Source organism: Dermacentor variabilis, chromosome 7 (genome assembly GCF_050947875.1).
Source record: "Dermacentor variabilis isolate Ectoservices chromosome 7, ASM5094787v1, whole genome shotgun sequence".
In the NCBI taxonomy this organism is placed as follows: domain Eukaryota; kingdom Metazoa; phylum Arthropoda; class Arachnida; order Ixodida; family Ixodidae; genus Dermacentor; species Dermacentor variabilis.
Window position 1 is genome coordinate 9,299,426 of NC_134574.1, and position 19,919 is coordinate 9,319,344.

Here is a 19,919-nt window from a genome sequence, read left to right on the forward strand (position 1 = left end):
CTAGCTAGGGGAATAAGTGCTGGTTAGCTTCATTAAAGGGAAGCTGAAGAGTCTGTCGAATTCAATAAGACGCTCATATACGGATGCGGGAATCTTATAAACCATGTAGGTAAAATTAGGTGTTTTTAAAATTAGGAGCAACGTAATCGTCGGTTAAAATTGCGCTGTAGCTCCGCCCCCGGTCGAATGCCGCGCGCTGCTGCTGACGCTGACGACGCGAGCGGAGACCGGAAACCGCGGTGTTGTGACGTCAACTCTAGTGTTTTGTTCCTTCGAAGCCTGCGCGACCGTGCCTGACCGTGCTTGTTTCTGCGTGCGTGCCATCGTAATCTGCTTCGATCGACCCTGCATTCCTTTGTTGGTCCGTCTGCGTGTATGTAGAGTGGTAGTCAACGTGCGCAGCATCAACTGAAGTGGTGGGCCGATCATGCCGGCTTTCTGTGCAGCCTACGGTTGCACGAGCACCAGCGGCCGCGACGATGTTGTCTTCCATTGCTTCCCACAAGACAAGAAGCTTTTAACGAAGTGGGATGCTGCTGTGAAGCGAAAGAATTTCAAGCCCTCAAGAACAATAGTGCTGTGCTCCAACCACTTCCGTGACGACGATTATCACGAGAATTTATCATTAAAACGTGCTTTGGGTTTGCCAGTCAAGTCGGCTCGTCTAAGGCACGGCGCAGTGCCGTCAGTGTTCGCGTATGTACACAAGGAGCTCGTCACCGCTGTCAAGGCCAGCTTTCGCGAAAATGAGAGAGTGAGAGAATGAGAGAGGACTACTTGCCACTAGCAGGCTTTCAAACGCAGCTCGAAGAGATCGGAGCAATGAAAACAAAGACGGCACGAGTGCGGACTGACTGATGATAACTGGTGTTCCCAGTTGAAAAAAACAATTGGACCCAATTGGAAAATTTCCACTTGTTTCCAATTGGTCCCATTTGTGTATTAGTACCCAATTGGGCCACTTGGAACAATTGGGCCAATTGGTTGTATACCATCTGGCTCAAATGGTGCAGTTGGCATAAAACCAATTGGTTGTATACCATTTGGCTCAAATGGTGCAGTTGGCATAAAACCAATTGGTTGTTGCCAATTGGGTCACATGGTGCAGTTGGCATAGAACCAATTGGGCCAATTGGCATGGAACCAAATGGTGCAAATGGAGCCGCTCGACGGGTCAAATGGTTTCGACTGTGCACCGCCTGCCTGCGCTGTGTGAATCTGGCAAACTAGCACAGCAATAAGGAACCACATTATTACGTGTTGCTCGGCTAGTTGGTTCATATATATTGTGATCTAATATGATGCAATACAATACGAACAGCACAGAAAGAGAATCTCTTCATTAATACTCTTCCCCATGCTTTTCTTGCTTCACATCATATCACACAAGGAGCCACTACTTCCTTAAGATGATAACTACATGTGACAATGAGGCAACAAGTGAAAAGTAGGATTTAAAGCTTTATTACTGAGAAAAATGCAATTCGGGATACTGTTCATGGTCCTTTTCTGGTCTAGTCGCGCCACAACCTGCAGAAATGGATAAAAAAGAAAGACAGCATTGTGTATGGAATCCTGAAAAACCTGTTGCCCTCAAAAGCTGGCACGACAGGCAAGCTGATATTAGATAAAAAGGCACCTCAATTTTAATATCCAGCAATCCAACCAGGTTGAAGAGAGTCACAATTTGCGGTTTATGTAGCTAAGGTTCAAGCAGCAAATGCAAGAAAATTGTTCTAATCAGTATATATTTTTCGCTGTTCTGTCAATGTCAGCAATGTTCTCCCCCACGTAGTGATTCATACGTTTCACCAGTGCTGTCACGACGCTCTCAGGGAAACCTTGCTTTTAAAGAAACGCTCATGCAATACACTTGAAGCATTTTTGTCGAAATTAGTTCAGTGCATCATGCATATTTGCTACATTACACAAAAGCGTATACATATATCTGTGCAATCATTTAACTCAAACGAGTGTGCGTGACCCGTGCACTCGTGTAGTGCAGTAATGCAAATTAATTACAAGAGCTTTGGAAACGCGGAAACTTACCTCCGATCTGCAAAATTCTGGCAAGGTAGTGGGCACACGTGCCGGCCGCGTTTGTCCACTTCACCATATAAAAACCCGCCGAAAAGTCGTCGTCAGGCTTGAAGTTCTTTATGTCTGTCACTGGCACAATTGCCAAATGTTTGTCGATTTCGTGCCGCACGAAGCACGCAAGGCGATCAGGACAAAGGGCAGAATGTAGTGCAGCACGCATGCACGACTGTTTTTGTTGCTGCCATGGTTGCTGCACACACGAGCACATGTTGCTAATGTTGATGTCGATTATGCTGTCCCGTTCGGTCACCAAGGAAAAATGACGCTGAGACAAAATTTAATTCCAAGGAAGAATTATTTCAGAGATGTGAAATATAAAATTTAAACAATATTGCTAAATTACAAATTGCGTTATGCCTAAAAGTTGTTTGAGTCGTGTGTTTAAGAAACACATAAAAAAGTGCAAGTTTTTTTTTTTTTTTTTACTGTTTAACATGATCAATACATCGCGACCACTTTTTTTTACGGTTGTTCCCCATTTACTTGCCCTCCAAATGCCAAATAGTGTCTTCCAATCTCACGAATCCAATCTCGAATCTCGCGTCCAAATCTCAAAAGAGAAATCTCAAAAGGAAAAGAGAAATCTGCAAATTTTGTACACAAGAGACATTAACATTTTCTCACTTAAATTTTATCCAAATGGTTTTGATAACTCCAATTGGACCATGTGGCAATTCGGATTTACCCAAATGGTCCTGCTGGAGACTCCATCTGGCCCAATTGGAAGGGAGGGTTTCCATATACACCAATTGGCCGTTCTAACTGGTCCAAATGGTCCTGTTGGAGAAAACACTTGGTCCAATTGGAAATTGCCGTTTCCAGTTGGACCCATTGATATTTCCAAATGGTTTCAATTGTTTTTTTCGACTGGGTTGGAAGGACTTATGAATAGATGAACTCGCCCAAACCTGGATTTTGATTTACTGCGAGCTCCTTCGTGTTAGCACACTGAACGGAAGGTGCATGTCTATCTCCCGCCCTTGACGCAGGTTTCGTCGCAAAGCGCCGCGAATTTTCTATTTGCACGTGTGTTGTAAAACAGCCTGCATGCAGTTACCATAACGCAGTGCAAATGTAGAGTTTGCATGTGCTGGAAAGCTGGCGCATGCCAGGACGCTACGCTCCCCCCTTCTCTCGCGCACAGCGAGTAACCGACCGTCTCACGTAGCCGACGGAATTCGCCTCCTTTACGACTTCGGTTACGAGAGTGTGCGGATGGGCGCACAGATGAAGGTCACTACACGTACTGCATGAACCGGGAAGCTTTTCACGCGTTTAAACCGTCTTTGTAGATTGCCGACAGCTTTGGACAGCGCACAAATGCCGACGATCGCATCCCCGCTTACGTTCCACGAGGAGGCATGCAGGAACACAACACTACAGTTGTTTGACCGGAAACGAGCTCACTGGATCGGCGAAAGATCGGCGAGATCACTAGATCGCTTTGCAAAAAACATAGTCACCAAAGAGCATTTCCAACACGAGGAGATCCCAAGACTTCGCTTTCGTTCGCGTCAAAAGCACTGCTCGCACCAGCATCGTTCGCTTCTTCGATAGGCCGGCTCTTCGCAATCGGCTCGTACTTGTAGGGAGTAACGCCGAACTCCTCAGAAAAACGCAGTCTCTTTAAATTTTCCATTACAGCACCAAACTACCTGGCACCGCGCTTCATGTGTAGCGGCAGCGGTCGGTCACTAGAGTTGACGTCACGAGGCGCCCGACCAATCACAGGCGGAAACGAGACGCGCGAGCTGGGCGTGTCCGCTGGTGCACTTTTCGTCGAAATAAAATATATTTGCGCCTTCTTTCGCTCAATTTAGATACGATATCCGAATTCGGAGGGTTGAAAACCATTATGTACACATGTTCACTCATTTTTTCTGGAAAACCTTCCAGCTTCCCTTTAAGGTTATACTCATGGTACAGTTATAATTAAAATGAAACGAGCAGAGTTATTTTGTACAAGTTCAAGTGAAGTAGTAAGACTAACGCGACTGGGATCCCATATTGCAGATACATATTCAAGTTTTGAGCGTATTAGCATCTTGTAAAGGTGTAGTTCTTTAAGGTAGACAGTGCTTTGGAAAAGTTGCAATGTAAGAACCCGGCATTAACAATTGTATTGTTAATGACATACTCTATATTGGTCCAATTTGGACCGCGGCATTACACAAGCGAAAACCCATCATCCAGGACCCGCTCGGGCAGGGCGGCCGATTCACCGACACGCGAAGTGGCGGGAATAAAAGCCAGGCTCCGGCGAGTGTCAAGACACGGCTAACGACTGCTTCAAGATTGCCTCGACTACCGAAAGAGCATGTTCAAATCATAATCCATCCCCGTGGAGGACTGGACATCAAGAAGATGGGCCACTTCAGAGTTGCCCAAGCCCTCGCTACTGCTGCTAGATTTACGTAGGCGTATACAGCAGGGGATATCATATGTTGGAACGTGGTGCAAAACATATTGGTGGCAAGCACACCATCAAAGCCAAACGCCATGGCCTACGCCGATGTGAAAGTTATACATATTGGACAAGCAAGCTATGAAGTTAGTGCATATATCACAGCCCCCGAAAACTCATGCAAGGGAGTTATTCGGGACATTGATCCCACCATCGATCGAGAGGAGCTCAAACACCTCATCATTCAACCCAAAAATTCAAGCGCCCTCAAGGTGAGACGAATCGAGAACGCAAGCACGGTATTCATCCTGTTTGATGGACTCAAAGTCCCAGACTACGTAAAATGCGGTCCCAGTTTGGTCAAATGCTCTCTCTATCGCAGACAAACTGATGTTTGCTATGCATGTGGAAAGCTTGGCCACAGAGCTAACGTTTGCCCAGCCCCTGAAAATGCAATCTGCCGCGGCTGTGGTGCGAGCAACCCGGATGATAAGAACGAATGTACACCGAAATGCACCCTCTGCGGTGGCCCTCATCCCACGGCTGACCGAACCTGCAAGCAAAGGTTCCAAATTTCGTTTGTAGTTAGACAACGAAGAAGAGAACGGCGCAACCGTGTACAATCCAAACAAGCAACTTGGTCGCCAACCCCTCTCAAGCCAGCCCTCAGCAGCTCGCACAGATCCAGGAGCCGATCCCGAGACCCCGGCGGCAAGGATGGCGGCTACCAGGACCGTGCCCCTTCTAGGGGTCGCTCGACGGAACGCTCATATTCCAGGGGCCACTCTCGTTCAAGGGTACCTGCAGTTCAGATCCAGGAGCCTGCTGATCGTGGTACCACATGGGCTGACCGGGTCAAAGAATCACCGAAAAAGGTAATGGGGGGTCAATCGCCAGAGCACAACAGGATTGCACAATTGGAAAGAGAAAACGCTTCATTAAAATACGCAATGGAGCAGCCCACAGCAGAAATTGCACAACTCAAGAAAGCCAGCAAGCGAGAGACAGTTCAACCTACTCAGGCCCCTGCAGTATAAACGCCCATGGAGATCCCCGTAGCCGAACCGCTCACAGCAGAAATTGCAGAACTAAAAAAAGCCAGCAAGCGAGAGACAGTTCAACCCACTCAGGCCCCTGCAGTAGAAACGCCCATGGAGATCCCCGTAGCGGAACCTACTGTCAATGGTCTACCCAAAAAGAGGGCGCTGGCAGTTCATGCCTCAGACAAGAGCGCCAGTGTTCGTAAATTGGAAAAAAACAATAGATAAAATTGATGAATCCCTTGAAAAAGTTCAAATTGTTATTGACAAACTCGCGGAGGCGGTCAGAGCACTAGGAATCAGGTGCGACAATCTGTAGCGCAACGTTTCTACAATGGCTACAATTACATCGTTGGACAAAGTGAATAACACCGACACTGAAAGGTCGGCAGCGGCTGCGCTCCGCAGCATTTTATAATACAAGCTAACTGCTACGTCCCACCATGACGGCACATCATAGGGTAATTAATATCTGGCAGTGGAACTGTAGGGGATTCCATCGTAAAAGGAATGTCCTCCAACAGTTCATTTGGACCCACCTGGAAAAGCCGCATGTAATCCTATTACAAGAAACGCTCAAGGATACGGTCACCGTACCAGGCTATAAATCGCATACCCAATATGGTGATGGGAACAACAAATGTCCTTTCATAGCCCACGATCTGAATCTTGAGTCCAATAAGGTTGAACACTCGCTCGTTGAAATCATCCCCAGCGGACAGTTCAAGACAAGTATATTTATACTTAACATATACAGTAGACCCAAAGAGCTCAGGCAAAGATTCGCGGCAATTATCAACAAGGCTACAAGCAAGGCCAAGACATTCCCACTCCTGGTGGCCGGAGACTTTAACGCTCCGCATCAAGCATGGGGTACCAACAAGCTAACCGCAAGGGCGTTGACCTATGGCAAACTATAACGCGCTTATAACAGATCCGGCTTTTCCAACCAGGATCGGCAACTCGTGCTCTAGGGATATCACACCTGACCTCTTTTTTATACGGAATGTAGAATCGGCATCTTGGTCCAACCTCCAAGTGGACCTTGGCAGTGATCACAACATCCTGGCCACCTCCGTCAACGTGAGAAGCGGGGACCTCAAAGAGTTCACTATTACAGATTGGGATTACTTTCGCAAGATTAGGGAAGAGCGAGCACAAACACATGACTCAGCACTTAGCCTAGAGCAGTGGGCTAAACAGTTAAAGGACGATATCAGCGCGGCGACAAAGAGAACTGGAGGTGGAAAGGATGGATAGCCGCCTGGCTCATCTTCTAGAAGCTAACACGTTACTGTTGAACAGATGGAAAGGGCAGAAACTCAACCGAAGGCTCCAAAAAAAAGATCGCGGAGCTCAACAAATCTATAGAAGATCACTGCCAGACCTTGAGCAGACAACAGTGGGATGAGGTCTGCAATTCCGTGGATGGCCAGATGAGAGTTGGAGCTAAATGGAACCTACTCAAGCATCTGCTCGATGATACCAACACCAAGTCAAACCAAAGACAAGTGATAGCGAAGGTTGTACACCACGCATCACAATCAGACACTGCAGACCATACTCGACAGACTCGCTCGCAAGTATCTGCCATTGGGCAACTCGAGTGACGAAGACTATCCCCCCTACAAAGACTCATCTTGCCCGGAGCTAGATAACCCCTTCACGGCATGCAAAGTAAGGGATGCTCTCCAGAATCTAAATGGCATGTCGGCCTCTGGTCCTGATGGCATCCCCAACCGGGCCCTCAGAAACCTGGACGACTGCTCTATAGAATGGTTGACAGAGGAGATTAATGGAATATGGGAACGAGGGGTTGTCCCGGAGTCCTGGAAAATGGCCTCGGTCATCCTCATTCCAAAGCCTGGAAGGCCCCCGAGTCTCTCAAACCTCAGACCCATTTCCCTCACGTCCTGCGTGGGGAAAGTAGCGGAACATGTTATACACAATCGAATTTCCAAGCACATCGTGAAACAAGGATTGTTTTCCATACAACATGACTGGCTTTTGTCTGGCCCTGTCAACGCAAGATGTTATGAAGCTCATCAAGTGTCGAATCATTGAAAACATCACAAGAGATATAAGAGGTATCCTAGGCTTAGACCTGGAGAAGGCCTTTGACAATGTATCCCATGCTCACAATCTGAACTCCGTCTCGGAGCTCAATTCCACAGATACATAAGCTCGTTCCTACGGGATCGCAAGGCCACGCTCAAAATCGGTGACCTCAAGTCCGACAATTTAAGTTTGGGCCCCAGAAGCACGCCACAAGAAGCGGTACCCACGAAACACGCAAGCAGCTATTTGATGTCTAAAAGATGTCTTTAACGGCTAATTCAAAAGCCTAGTAGCTGTCTTGATCAAGACATTTTGTAGCCATGGACGTCTAGAAGTACTTCACTAAGCGCTGCTAACATTACGCTAAAAGTTGGCTAATGGACAGCTTGACAAGAACAACGGAAGACTTTTATTAGACATTCCTTCAAATTTTTGCGGCAGCTGTTACAGTAACACGACGTTTGCCCACAGTTACAATTTATTTTAAACGAGGCATGGACATCAGAAAAAAAGTTTATATTGTCGGATAGAGTGATGCAGAGGTAGTTTTTCCAGATGTGAACCATGGGAATAGTGTAGTACAGCCTCATTGGTTAATTTGTGCTTTTTAATTAGACCAATCAATTGAATTCCACCTGTCAGAATTATTTTGCAAATAAAACAAGATCTGTATTGTACGCTGATATAATTCCAATGTTCACTCATTGACCTAAACAAGAACATCTCTGCGTGAAACACGTCATTATTGACAAAACTTCGCCCTGCTGGGTCTCCACCAAATTGAAATAGTTTCTAACAAAGAAAAATTTTGTCAGTGATGCCGCAGTTCAGGCAAAAATTACATCCTTGTTTCAGCTACAGGGGGCACAATAGCCTTACGCCAGTATACGAAACAGGACACTGTGCTGCAATGAGTTAAGAAATAAAGGATAGTACACATCTGGAAAAACACTCTGCGAACCACTCTAACTCATAGAGTTTCTAACTATAATACCTATAGGGTAATCTGGCGCCACCGTCTATGGGAGTTTCTTAAGGGGGCACCGTGCCGTCATGGGAATGACGATATATGTGTCTGCGAGGCTCGTGTTGGCTGGTGTTGTACGAGACTTTGTCTAAAACGTGGATATGGCTACGTAAATAACGCGTTCTCAAAGTAAAATCTTCATAAAATGTTTCCGTTCACGCATATTACATCTTTACTCACCCACAATGCATGACCAAGCGAAGAAAAGCAATAACAGACGACCAACTGTTTCAAAGCGAGCGTGAACCTTGTCGTCTGTCCTTCAACTTTAGCGGCCCGCTGATATTTTTTACGTAACATGTAGTCGTACACACAATAACAAGTTCTCATAGTTGAACAAAACATGTTTTCGCGTAATAATAAAGCTAAAACAGCTTTTTAAGTGCTGTTTTAGTAGAAAATGAATCATTGTGGCAGACGGAACGGTACTTGCCAAGCGCGTCTTCAAGGTGTCCTGTCTCTACGAGAACGATGCCAATCCGAAGCCACAATATACCGGCATTCCCATGCATACCACATTGCAGCAGCGCCAGATTTCCCTCTAGGTAATGTAGTGAGAAACTCTATGCTCTAACTAGCAATATAAATATATTTTTTCTGATGTCCATGCTTCATTTAAAAGTAAATTGTAACTTTCTGGGTGCCTCTTGTAAGGTAGCGCCACATGCTTGCACAGCATCACGCAGAAATAATGGCGAGTTCTTCAGCATACCATACATTAGTGAATTCCTTGTATGTTGCATGTTACAAGAACTGAAAGATAAATCATAATATGCTGTTTTTTTTCATAATCTGTATGATGAGCTTCTCATGCATAAAAGGTGATTGCAAGCGAAAATGCAGCAAGGCATCAACTTCACACCATGTCACATACTCATACTTTATTACCTAATAAATTAGAAAAGATGCAGAAAGTGTAATTAACAAGTGACAAATAGCAGCAAAGGTGATCATGGATAAATCTTGAAGATTGCCGCCGCTGCCAGAGTAGGCCAGCCTTCGTAGGAGAGCAACTGGCTGCCCACAAAAGCTTGCTGTCACAGGCCACGCGTGACGGTTCTTGTAGACATAGGAAAGCAATACCTGCACAGAACAGGGGCAAGGGAAGAAATGGGATTGTTGAAATTGGAACTTCAATTAGCAATATGTGCTAAGTAAGAAGTTTGGCTCACATTAAAAATAAATTTAAGCACTCATTTCTCTTAAACTACGGGTATCTTAAGGTATGTATGCGATGATGTTTAAAATGACTAATATATTTCCTATCATAAGAAGCCAACAAACACTGACACGAAGGACAACATAGGAGAAATTACTTGCGCTTAATAAATTAAATAAAGAAACGATAAATTAATGGAAATTAAAGTGGATGAAAAAACACTTTGCCGCAGGTGGGAACCGAACCCACAACCTTCGCATTTCGCGTGCTATGCTCTACCAATTGAGCTACAGCGGCGTCGTTTTCCCATCCACTTTCTTGGGTATTTATGTGTCCTAGTAGAATGTGTCCTAGTAGTCCTAGTAGTGTCCCTGGGAGTGTTAGCCAGCGCCACAACTCAGAGACCTTGTTCCTGGCATATAGTCATTAAGTTGCATAGCAGAGTCAAAGTCAGCCTTTAAATTATTATAGGGTGTTTTGTGGCTAAAAAGCCACTTGTCAACCTGTCAAACAAGTCTGAGAAGCTTCCTGCAAAATATAATCAGTTTAAAACAGTAATTCACTCTGCAGGTAAATGATGTACTAACTTAATTAAAAAGTTAAATAGCGTTTTATATTATTGAACTAAAAGCAAGTTTGGAATTTTGCACTGTCTAGCTGTTGCCTTTCTTTCAAACTTAAACATGACACAGTACAGAGTAAGCAGGTAGCATGCAAAGGAGGACTGGTGATAAAGTAGTGTTCCAAAGCAACACTCCTAGCTGGATCAATCACTTTGTTGATATATTTTCATGTGACCCTAATTGGCTTCGGGCAATACCTCACACAAATGACGCAACACCTTGGATGATGCGTCATACAAAGTTGAAAGTATCTCATGATGTGATCAAACAATAACATTGCCCACTGACTTGGAAGTGTTAGTATGCTGTTTGCGTGAGAAAGTGCAAAAAAGTGATTCGTATAGGTGGCAAATTCATCAGTGTATCTATAGCCTCAGGTAATTCTGAGCATCTATGCTGACTTGCAACTGAGAAGCCACTGCACACAAAAAGGTGTATTCAAGTAATGGTCCATGCAGAATAATTGCCCATTTAGTGAAAAGGCAAATGTGGCAGGCTAATGGGCCAGGGCAAATAGATTGATAAATTCTGATAACACCTCCAATGATATTATTGAAATAGGTGATAAAAAACAGCACAGGTAAAATTGCAGTTATGACAAAATTTTAAAAGCACCTCTGCAAACTGCTGGAAGCCTCAGCATCATGCCTGTTCTACACGCACATCTGTTGCAGCACAATCTATATCTCAGACGCAGGCACCTCCACAGATCACTTTGTGATCGCCTCACAATAAGGTTAAAAAACAGTCTGGCACAAGCTACTTGATATGATTCATTTTGCAAGCGCCAGCCAAGTGCTGATGGTGGTAGAGCGAAATTGAAGTTTGTCCTTGTATGGAAGCCTTGGCCCATGTTTTATCAATTCTAGCGGCAAAGCACACCTTTTACAGCACACATAGACTGGTTGCTGATGCTGTGCAGTAAGTTCCTGTAAAGAAACTATATCATACAGAAAACATTTAGAATACCAAACTAATCAAATACTGGCTTGAATAAATTTGTACATTAGGGAAGCAAGGTGTAATGTACACTGTTGTAGAAAATTTTTACTCATGTATGGAATACTTCTATGACACAGCAGAGTTAATTTGTGAGTTCTTACATAGCAATGACTACCTACAGGTAAATTTTGTAAGGCTTAGGCAAACTAATTATTAGTAGAACTGTGTATGTACACTGGCACTGAGAAATTGGTTATAATAGTGGCAGCTTATAATGGACCAGTGCAAAAAAATGGCCATTTGTGAGACACCAACTAGCTATTTTACCACGAAGCGCTCCCTGGCCTTAACCCATATAAAAAGCACTGGGAGGACCAGAGAGAGTACAGTACATTGGCTTACACTGATCATGATGAGGTCCCGTCGTCCAACCAGTGCCAAGGTACAAGAAGGATGTCCAGCCGTCTATAGAGTGAAAGGGACAAAATAAGATAGCATCAAGTCAGTTGAAAGGCAAATTTGCTATTATAAATAAGGTGACCCGGTCACAGTCATTCATTAACAAATGCCAAGCTGTCGTGATTTCACTCCCAGATGAAGCACCTACTAGGTTAAAGGTTTTTCTGCTTATTTAGAACAAAACACAAGTGAAATTTGTACATCAGCAGACGATTTAATTTGTAATTGTATAGATGAAGTAAACACTGCAGTTGTATTTTTTTGTTTTGCTATAAAGTGGGAACGCTACAAACTGCATAGTCGCTGACACACAAGCGCGCACACGTAAGAACAAAAGGACACAAAATAGAGCAATTTCAGTCTGGTTCAGCATTACAGCCAGCGCGTCGTCTTCGAATGCACTCCTTTCGGTTGGCTCGTGCTACGTTAACCACAGGCTAACAAGCAGGGCAAAGTTCTGACTGTTGTGGCGGAAGTCGTGGAGCGCGGTAGTGCTGAACGGCTGAACACAAGCAGAACCCTCGTATAAAAGTAATGACGAAAACTCGCAGGGCAGAAGAGCCCATATATCAAGAATTGTCGCGGGTAACACCTAAATATATTCACATTGTTGACGAAAAACGAAGCGCAATGTATTTAACTTACCGGAAAAAGTGTTATCCGAACGTGCGACGCACAAAGACGCACCGAGACACGAAAGCGGCGAACGCAGATCTCGCCATTGTGGTAATAAGCCGTCGGCGAAAACACGCAATACAGCCGATGTCACAAAGCACTGATGCAAAACACACGGCACACAGCATCAGCACAGCTAAATGACTCCAGTTAACATCCAGTATAAATGTACAGAACGGCTTAGAATGACGCACAACAGGATAACGAACCCACGACCGAGACATTGCAGGTGGCAGTGGCCGTTTTTTCAAACCTCCTGCCTCCCAGTGTTTCCAGCACAGAATCAGATGTTCGACAAATTTGGATTGTGCCGCCGAGGTGATCGCAGCGCGGTGGCTCTGTGACACCGCCATGCAACACCGGCGTTTCGCTCCTGCTGCTGTAAATACCTGCTGCGCGAGCATAGAATGGTTTCCAGGCGTCGTGTGCGCGCCCCGTATGGAAAACTATAACACGCCCTTGATTGTTGAAGTTCTGGTGTGAAATTATTTAATATTAAAGCCAATTAACTTATGTTGCTTCCAAAGAGTTCGATTTGTCTGTGGCGTCTTTTATTCGCTAACGCCGACGGCCGACGGTAACCGCACATTTAACACGTCGTTTGGCATTTTATGCACTTTTAGACAAAAAGATCTAGAAAAGTTCTTGAGTTAGACATTCTGAATGCGTTTAACAAAACAGACTCTAGTGACACCAGCAGTGGGTTTTGCCGCAGATAGAATATATACTAGCATATTCCAAGTGCTGAGGTTATGTTTAGAAGAAATTCTATTTTCAGTCTTATCATAGACCAAGACGTCTATAGCCGTTTGTAGCCGTTTTAAGAAGTTTTTAAGAGGCTCTGTGTTTCGTGGGTAGTCTCACCACTGCTTTTTAACATCGCTATGAAGAAACTATCGCAAAGGCTCTCCATCATAGAAGGGATCAATCATACGCTCTACGCTGATGACATCACAATCTGGTGCACCGGCGGAAGTGAAGTAGCTGTTGAATTAGGTTTACAGGAGGCTGTAGATCAAACAGAGATGTACCTGGAAAATACGAGGCTTAGATGCTCCCCGAGCAAGTCTGAGCTCCTCCTCTACAGGCCAGTCAGGAGAGGTCCCAAACCTAGAGGCTGGAAACCGTTGTCAGAAATAAACATCAAACTCCACACTAAAAGCGGCTGTACCATCCCCAGAGTAGACACCATTCGGGTGCTTGGCATGTTCATCGAATCTAATGGCAGTAACAATACGACGCTCAACAAGCTCACAACCAAGACTGAGAACATGATCAGACTTATCAACAGAGTCTCGAATAGGCGTGGAGGCTTAAAGGAACACAACCTCCTCGACCCCAGCTTGACTCGTTTCCCAATCTCAATGACATCGCCCACTCCGAAGCGCGCGCACTAGCCCACCGCACGGGAGCAGGATTGAGCTCAGACTCCGGGGTTCTCGAGTTTCGGGACACTCTCACTACTTTCAGCGAAATTACTACGCACTATCACCTTGGTAGGAGGACTTATCCTCCCCCTCACAGCAAAACTGGCTAGACCTCTGGCGTCCACTTTATGCATGCTTCAGACTAAGTGCTATCCAAACCTGGCCCTTTTCCACACGATCACTCCAGAGGCTTTTAGCTCTACTTGCCCCAACTGTGGGGCTGTTAGCAATCTCGCACACATGCTTTGGCGATGCTTCTCATTACAGGGACCCAATCGCATCACAGAAGAATGGAGCTCTGCCATCCAGAGCTCAGAACTTTCACGTCAAACCTGGGCTGTCCAGAGAGCCCACGATGCGGCGGTTAGGCTTGGCCTACCAGTCCCCACGTGGGAGCGGCCTGCAGCTCTGCCCTAGGGCAAAGCTTCTCGGGACCTTGTAATTAAAGTTCCTTGACTGTTCCTTGTTCTGTCTGTAATGCGTACACCAATATATTTATAGGACATGATGAAATCTAAGGGAGAATTGTTAAGATGGTAAGTGATAGGGTTAGAATTAGATCTGTATATTGCATTTTTCATTTGCAAAAATCTGTACTAGGCTAGCCCTGCACCATAAGAAATGGCTAAAACAGGCAACTTCACTCAACTGGCCTACTCCACACTTCTCAAACATGACGAACCAATAAAATCAATTTTCTTTCTCTTCAAACAGCAGATGACATACCTGAGGACAGTGTTCACAAAAAGTTTTTGAAATATACTCGAAGTTTAGCTTAACATTCAGCCGATCAACAGTGGGCGAGCAAGGGAAGCCTCAGCGTGGGAACTCATCTTCCTCACCGCCCTCACAAATATGTATGATTTTTGAAACGTTGGCTACAGGCTTAGGCTTCCCTTGCTCACCTCTGTTACTCAACTGATGTGTTCATCTCCTTGTAACCTTTTCGCATTGTTTGAACACGCAAACCGAGATGTTTTTTCAACATGAAACCGTAAATTGCATTTTACAAGCATTCATGAGCATTAATTGGGCATACTTAATGTTGATTTACTGTCGTTTACAGACAATATTGACAGAGGTCCTTGTAAGCACTGTCGTATCCATAACGTTCCTCGCCTTCCTACGAGTACTCCACTTGCGTCAAAGTCTTTACTGCCGCAGCTGAACACTAAATGTGCAGTAGAAATATCAAGAACACACAATATGTGATCTAAAATTTAGCATAACGTTTTTTTTTTGCTCGACTTCGCGCCTATCGCCAATCTGTTATGAAAGCAATGCGACATTGCAGCTCGAGCTTACCTTACTGCTGACAGAAAGTTTGCTGAGCACTTTTTGTTTCTTTTTTTAATCTAGCTGAAGTTGTCGAAGGCAGACAAGATATAGTATGGAACGCGTCAAACAGCACTGTATGCAACACAAGTACTAGCGTAGGCGAGCATAATAGGGAGTTTTAGAATAGGGGCCCCAATAGTTTGGGGCCCCAAAGAGCTTTGCGGGTGTTAGCGTTGGGGCACGTAGGGATGAAGAGTTTTAGAATAGGGTTTGACGTTTGCGGATAGCGTCTTGCGCTGACAGCGCCACTACGGCGTCAAAGAAAAACTGTTAGAAATAATTAAATGAAATATACCATTTTATGATAGGAATAATAATTTTTACTTGCGTGTATTCGCGTTTTAGTACAATTTAGAGGTTATTCTCTGTAAGCAGCAAACAATTAGTGGCGCTTAGTTTTGAGCAAACCAACTTTACTAGCCTTCACCAGCCAAGCTTAGCCGTGTTAGGCCTACGAGCCATAAAATCCACAATCGAATTCAAAATCAGCGGCGTCTAATGAGTCAATCTTCATAACACACGCTAGTTGAGAGAAAGCGATAACCGCACTCACTTCTCCTAGCTTGCGAACTTCACGCGTTACCACGAATCGAACCCAGTTTTGTGCTAGGTTAGAGCCGTCGCTTCGATGGGTGCCGCCATGTTTGCCGACGCAAAGCTTTTGGGGCCGCTATTTGGGCTCCCGCTAAATCGGTGAAATAGCGTTCCCAACGCAAAACCCAAACGGAGTTTGCGTCTTGCGCATGCGCAGTGGCTTCGACGCTATTTCTTTGGGGCCCCAAAACGTTTGGGGCCCCTATTCTAATACTCTCTAATATCGTTGTCCCTGCTTTAGCGGCACGCCAAACGCGATGAGAAAACTTCGCTCGAATTCAGCTTAAATTCCGTTAAATAAATTACTATCTGTGTTTCTGTATGTTGTAAACTCAGTAACTGACAGCATTAGCTCCACCTGACCTGTACGAAAATTGTGGTCATGTACTGCTGCATTCACGATTGACAATAAACAATGTAAGCTTACTTGTCTGACGTGTTTTTGCTAGTTGAGGCCTCTCGGTCATCAGGCGATATAATAAAGGTATCGATAGTCATTTTAGAGTATCATGCACACAAACACAGCTCCTAAAGCTGTAGCGAAACTCCCAAAACCAGCGAGTGAGCAGCACAACAAACCCCACCAGCCGCTACCGTAGCGGCCATATTGCTCACTACGTAATGATAATAGCATAGAGAAAGGAATACCAGGGAATACAACAAGAGTGGACACTCCCATAGAGCCTAAAACCCCTGCATCTACGCGCCACCGCCGCTTTCTTAAGTAGCGACAACCTTTGTTGTGCGCCGCCTTTTCCCCTCACACCAAATCTGGTTCCGGTATTTCCGGTTCCGGCATTTCTGGTTTAAAAATTTCCGGTTCCGGCGTTTCCGCTTCCTGGAGTTGCGCTGCGGGAATTTCCGCTTTGACTGCTGTTAGGCGATGGTGAGACGCCCGCGCGTTCTTAGCAGAGCTGTGGCAGTCACCATAAGGAGGAGGGCAGGTTGGCGGTACTTAACCTGGTCGGCGGAAACGTGTATAGAGGGGCTTTAATAGAGCCCAGCGGCCGAATTGACTGCAGCGCTCCAAGCCGTGGATGTTAAAACTTGAAGCACACTTCCGGTTTCGGTTTTGTGCGCGCGTGTTTTGAATACTCGTTGGTGCGCGTCACGCCGTCTCCGCGTTTTTTTTTTTTTTTGCTTTTGCAGCAAATATTCAAAATATTATATATTTTTTATTTATTAAATATTGATTTGCAAATCATTTTATTAAGTAAAATTGATTGCGAATGATCTTCACAAGCCTCCATTGAATATGTGCCACGTGCAATTTCATAAAGACGCAAGAAACCTTGTGAAATGAGGAAAAATTAACCTTTATTTTATTCTTTGTAAATGCTCGTCGCGGGCTTTTTGTGCATTCATCCAACGTTGGCACCAGGTAAGCAATAGTTTCCGCAGGAAGCTCCACCAGACGACGTGAGCTGAAAAAATTACAAGCGTTATTTTGGTATTAACACGTAAAAATAATGCCTGTAGAGGCGAAGCGTGCGAAAATGGTGAGTGGGCGGCATTACAAACAAAAGCAGTTCGTATTTACACACACGGCGTAGAAAATACCCGACTCATCCCAAGCAATACCGTACATACCACAAACACATTCTAATTCCAAGCATTCCCCTCTTCCCAATACTTATTTCCTGCACTTTAGCATGAATGCGCGGGCAACGGCGCGTTTCGCGAACTTGGCTACAACCGACGCGATAGTACGCTACGAATACACAGAGGTGGCCACCACACAGGCTCTCAACCAGAGCATGCTGGACGCTCGCAGAATACCTTCTACTCGCACTCAAGGCAAAATGCGTGGGTGCCATTCAGAAGACAGAATTTTCGAGTTACTAGTTCCTGGCGTTTGAGCTCCTTGGCTTATCTCTTGTGCGTTCTGCAGGCGCAAGCAACGCACTCCCGTGTTATCACTCTTGACGATTGCTCGTCGCGTTTTCGACAAGCGTGGGTACCGAAAGAAGGCTTAAATTGTTGCGGGTACATAAAAATTGCCACGAACTTGTCGCAGTAAGATCGTCGCAGTAACTTGTCGCAGTACGCGCCAAACTAACTTTGTCACCACGGCCGAGCTGCTTTTCGCTGCGTCACAACAGGCGCGGCGAGCGGGCCTCATAACATAAAAGTACCGAAAATAATTTCCAACAATGTTGGGCGTCAGAGAAAGAAAAGCGCCATGAACTTGTCAATGCTTTAAGCGCGAAACCGCGCACCACGGCCGAGCTGATTTTCGCTAACCGAGTCACAGCACCAGGCGCGCCCACTGCGCTCGAAAGCTAGCCCAAGAAGTAATGAAATTAGTTTGAATAATGTTGGCAGTCAGAGAAAGCGCGAAAACTTGTAGCAGTAAAATTCAGTACACGCGAAACTGCGTCACAGCACCCTGCGCGACTAGCGTGCCCCAAAACTACCGAAATTAGTTAAAATAATATTGGGGCTTATAGGAAGCGTCGCAAACATCTCCCAGTACGATTCATTAATTCAAATTAACTGCTCCACCGCGGCCACGCTGTTTTTCGTTAACTGCGTCACAAGTCTAGCCTAGGTGCCAGGCAGTAAGCCTAATTGCTTGAAGTGCGTGGTCGACTGTCGAACAAAGTTTCTCACCTTGACGTAGTCCAATAGTGCAGTGCTGCTATGTCGAAGTTCCGAAAGAACGCAATAATAAGCTGGGAGGCCACCAAACCGCGTGCGTCTAATTGTCGTACAAAAATCCCTCACGTGACCTGGTCCTAGGTGCCTAGGGACAGGATGGTTTAGGGACTTTTGAGAAGGCATGATGGTGGCGCCGAGCGACGCCGTGGCGTGTTCGTTCTCGGCGTGATCGTTCACCAGCTCGCGCGGACCGCGCGTTGTTCAACGTTGCTTGATTGTGCTTGCGTTGCTTCTGTGTTGGTTGAAGGTACTTGGCGGGAAAGCCGCGAGTAGTGATGATGCGACAGTGCGGCTTTCGCCATCTGTGCTTTCGCCTCGGTGAGCTCTGGCAGTACAGAATCTGCGTTGTGTTACCCGTGCTTCCTTGACAATTGAAATGTCGAAGTGGCCTAGTGCCTCGGCAGCGAAGTTCTGCGAACCGCGATGCCGTGGCGTGCGTTGAATCTCCGGCCCACGTCTACCGCTGGTCGTGTGTCTCCGCAGTGGGTTCGTATTTGTTGGCTAAAAATCGTGCAGTAGTAGTGGTGTGGCATGTCGGATTTAAGTCTCGGTGAACTCTGGTGGTGTAAGATCCGTATTTCTGAAGAATTCAGTGGTGCTGACGATTGAAATATTCAAGTGGCGTAACGCCTCTGCAATGCAATTTGCGAACCGGCGCTGTGCAGCAGCTTCGTCGTGTTAGCCCCTTTTCGGCAGCGTCATCACATCGCACATGCACCTTTACTTGACGGGACTCGTAGGCAGAGGTACTGCACGTGTTTTTCGCCACGACTTACGTAAGTAATATAATGCTTAAGGTGGTGGTTGCTCACAACTGTTCACGCGTCCTTGAAATAGGGCAGCGCATGTTTTCAATCGTGTTCAGCGCTAGTCCACTATCCGTGACTTCATGCGATTTACTTTTATCGTGGGCTTTACGACAGTTATCGCGTAGTGCTGTGAACATAACGGAGCTTTAGTGACGTCACATGATCTGCCAGAATTCCACGAAATGCAGAGTAAATGTTGAATATTATTCGTACTAAGGGCGCGATAAGCACAGTGAGGTGGAGCTTAATACTGTGCCCTGTGATGTTCAGCTGCATTTGTGCCCGTTTTTCGCGCTCTTAGTTTTGGCAACGGGACGCAGGGTTCGGTGCAAAGTTGGGACGAATGAATGTGTATATACGTCTGCAATAACTTCACCGCAACACATTTGTTGCCCTGAAGATACTGCCCCGGCCGCTTTACTATAATCTCAGGTGCTCTCGAACTCTCTATTTGCCGGTATTTCTATTTTCACATGCTGAATGGTCCAACCGCAATACATATATACAGGGAGGTGAAGCTTATTAATGTTGCCAAATGCTTTGACAGTGTCAGATCTAACAGTTATAGAATGACATGGCCAATACAACAGCTCACACCTTCAC

General features: G+C 45.6%; 1 long non-coding RNA gene across 1 annotated transcript; it reads right to left on the bottom strand.

The window, feature by feature from the left end:
• Positions 1–1,443: 1,443 nt before the first annotated feature.
• Positions 1,444–2,818, bottom strand: LOC142587304 (uncharacterized). Its single transcript, XR_012829444.1, has 2 exons — positions 2,050–2,818; positions 1,444–1,530 (listed from the first exon to the last, which is right to left on the bottom strand). It is a non-coding gene; the product is annotated as an uncharacterized LOC142587304 (long non-coding RNA).
• Positions 2,819–19,919: the final 17,101 nt, after the last annotated feature.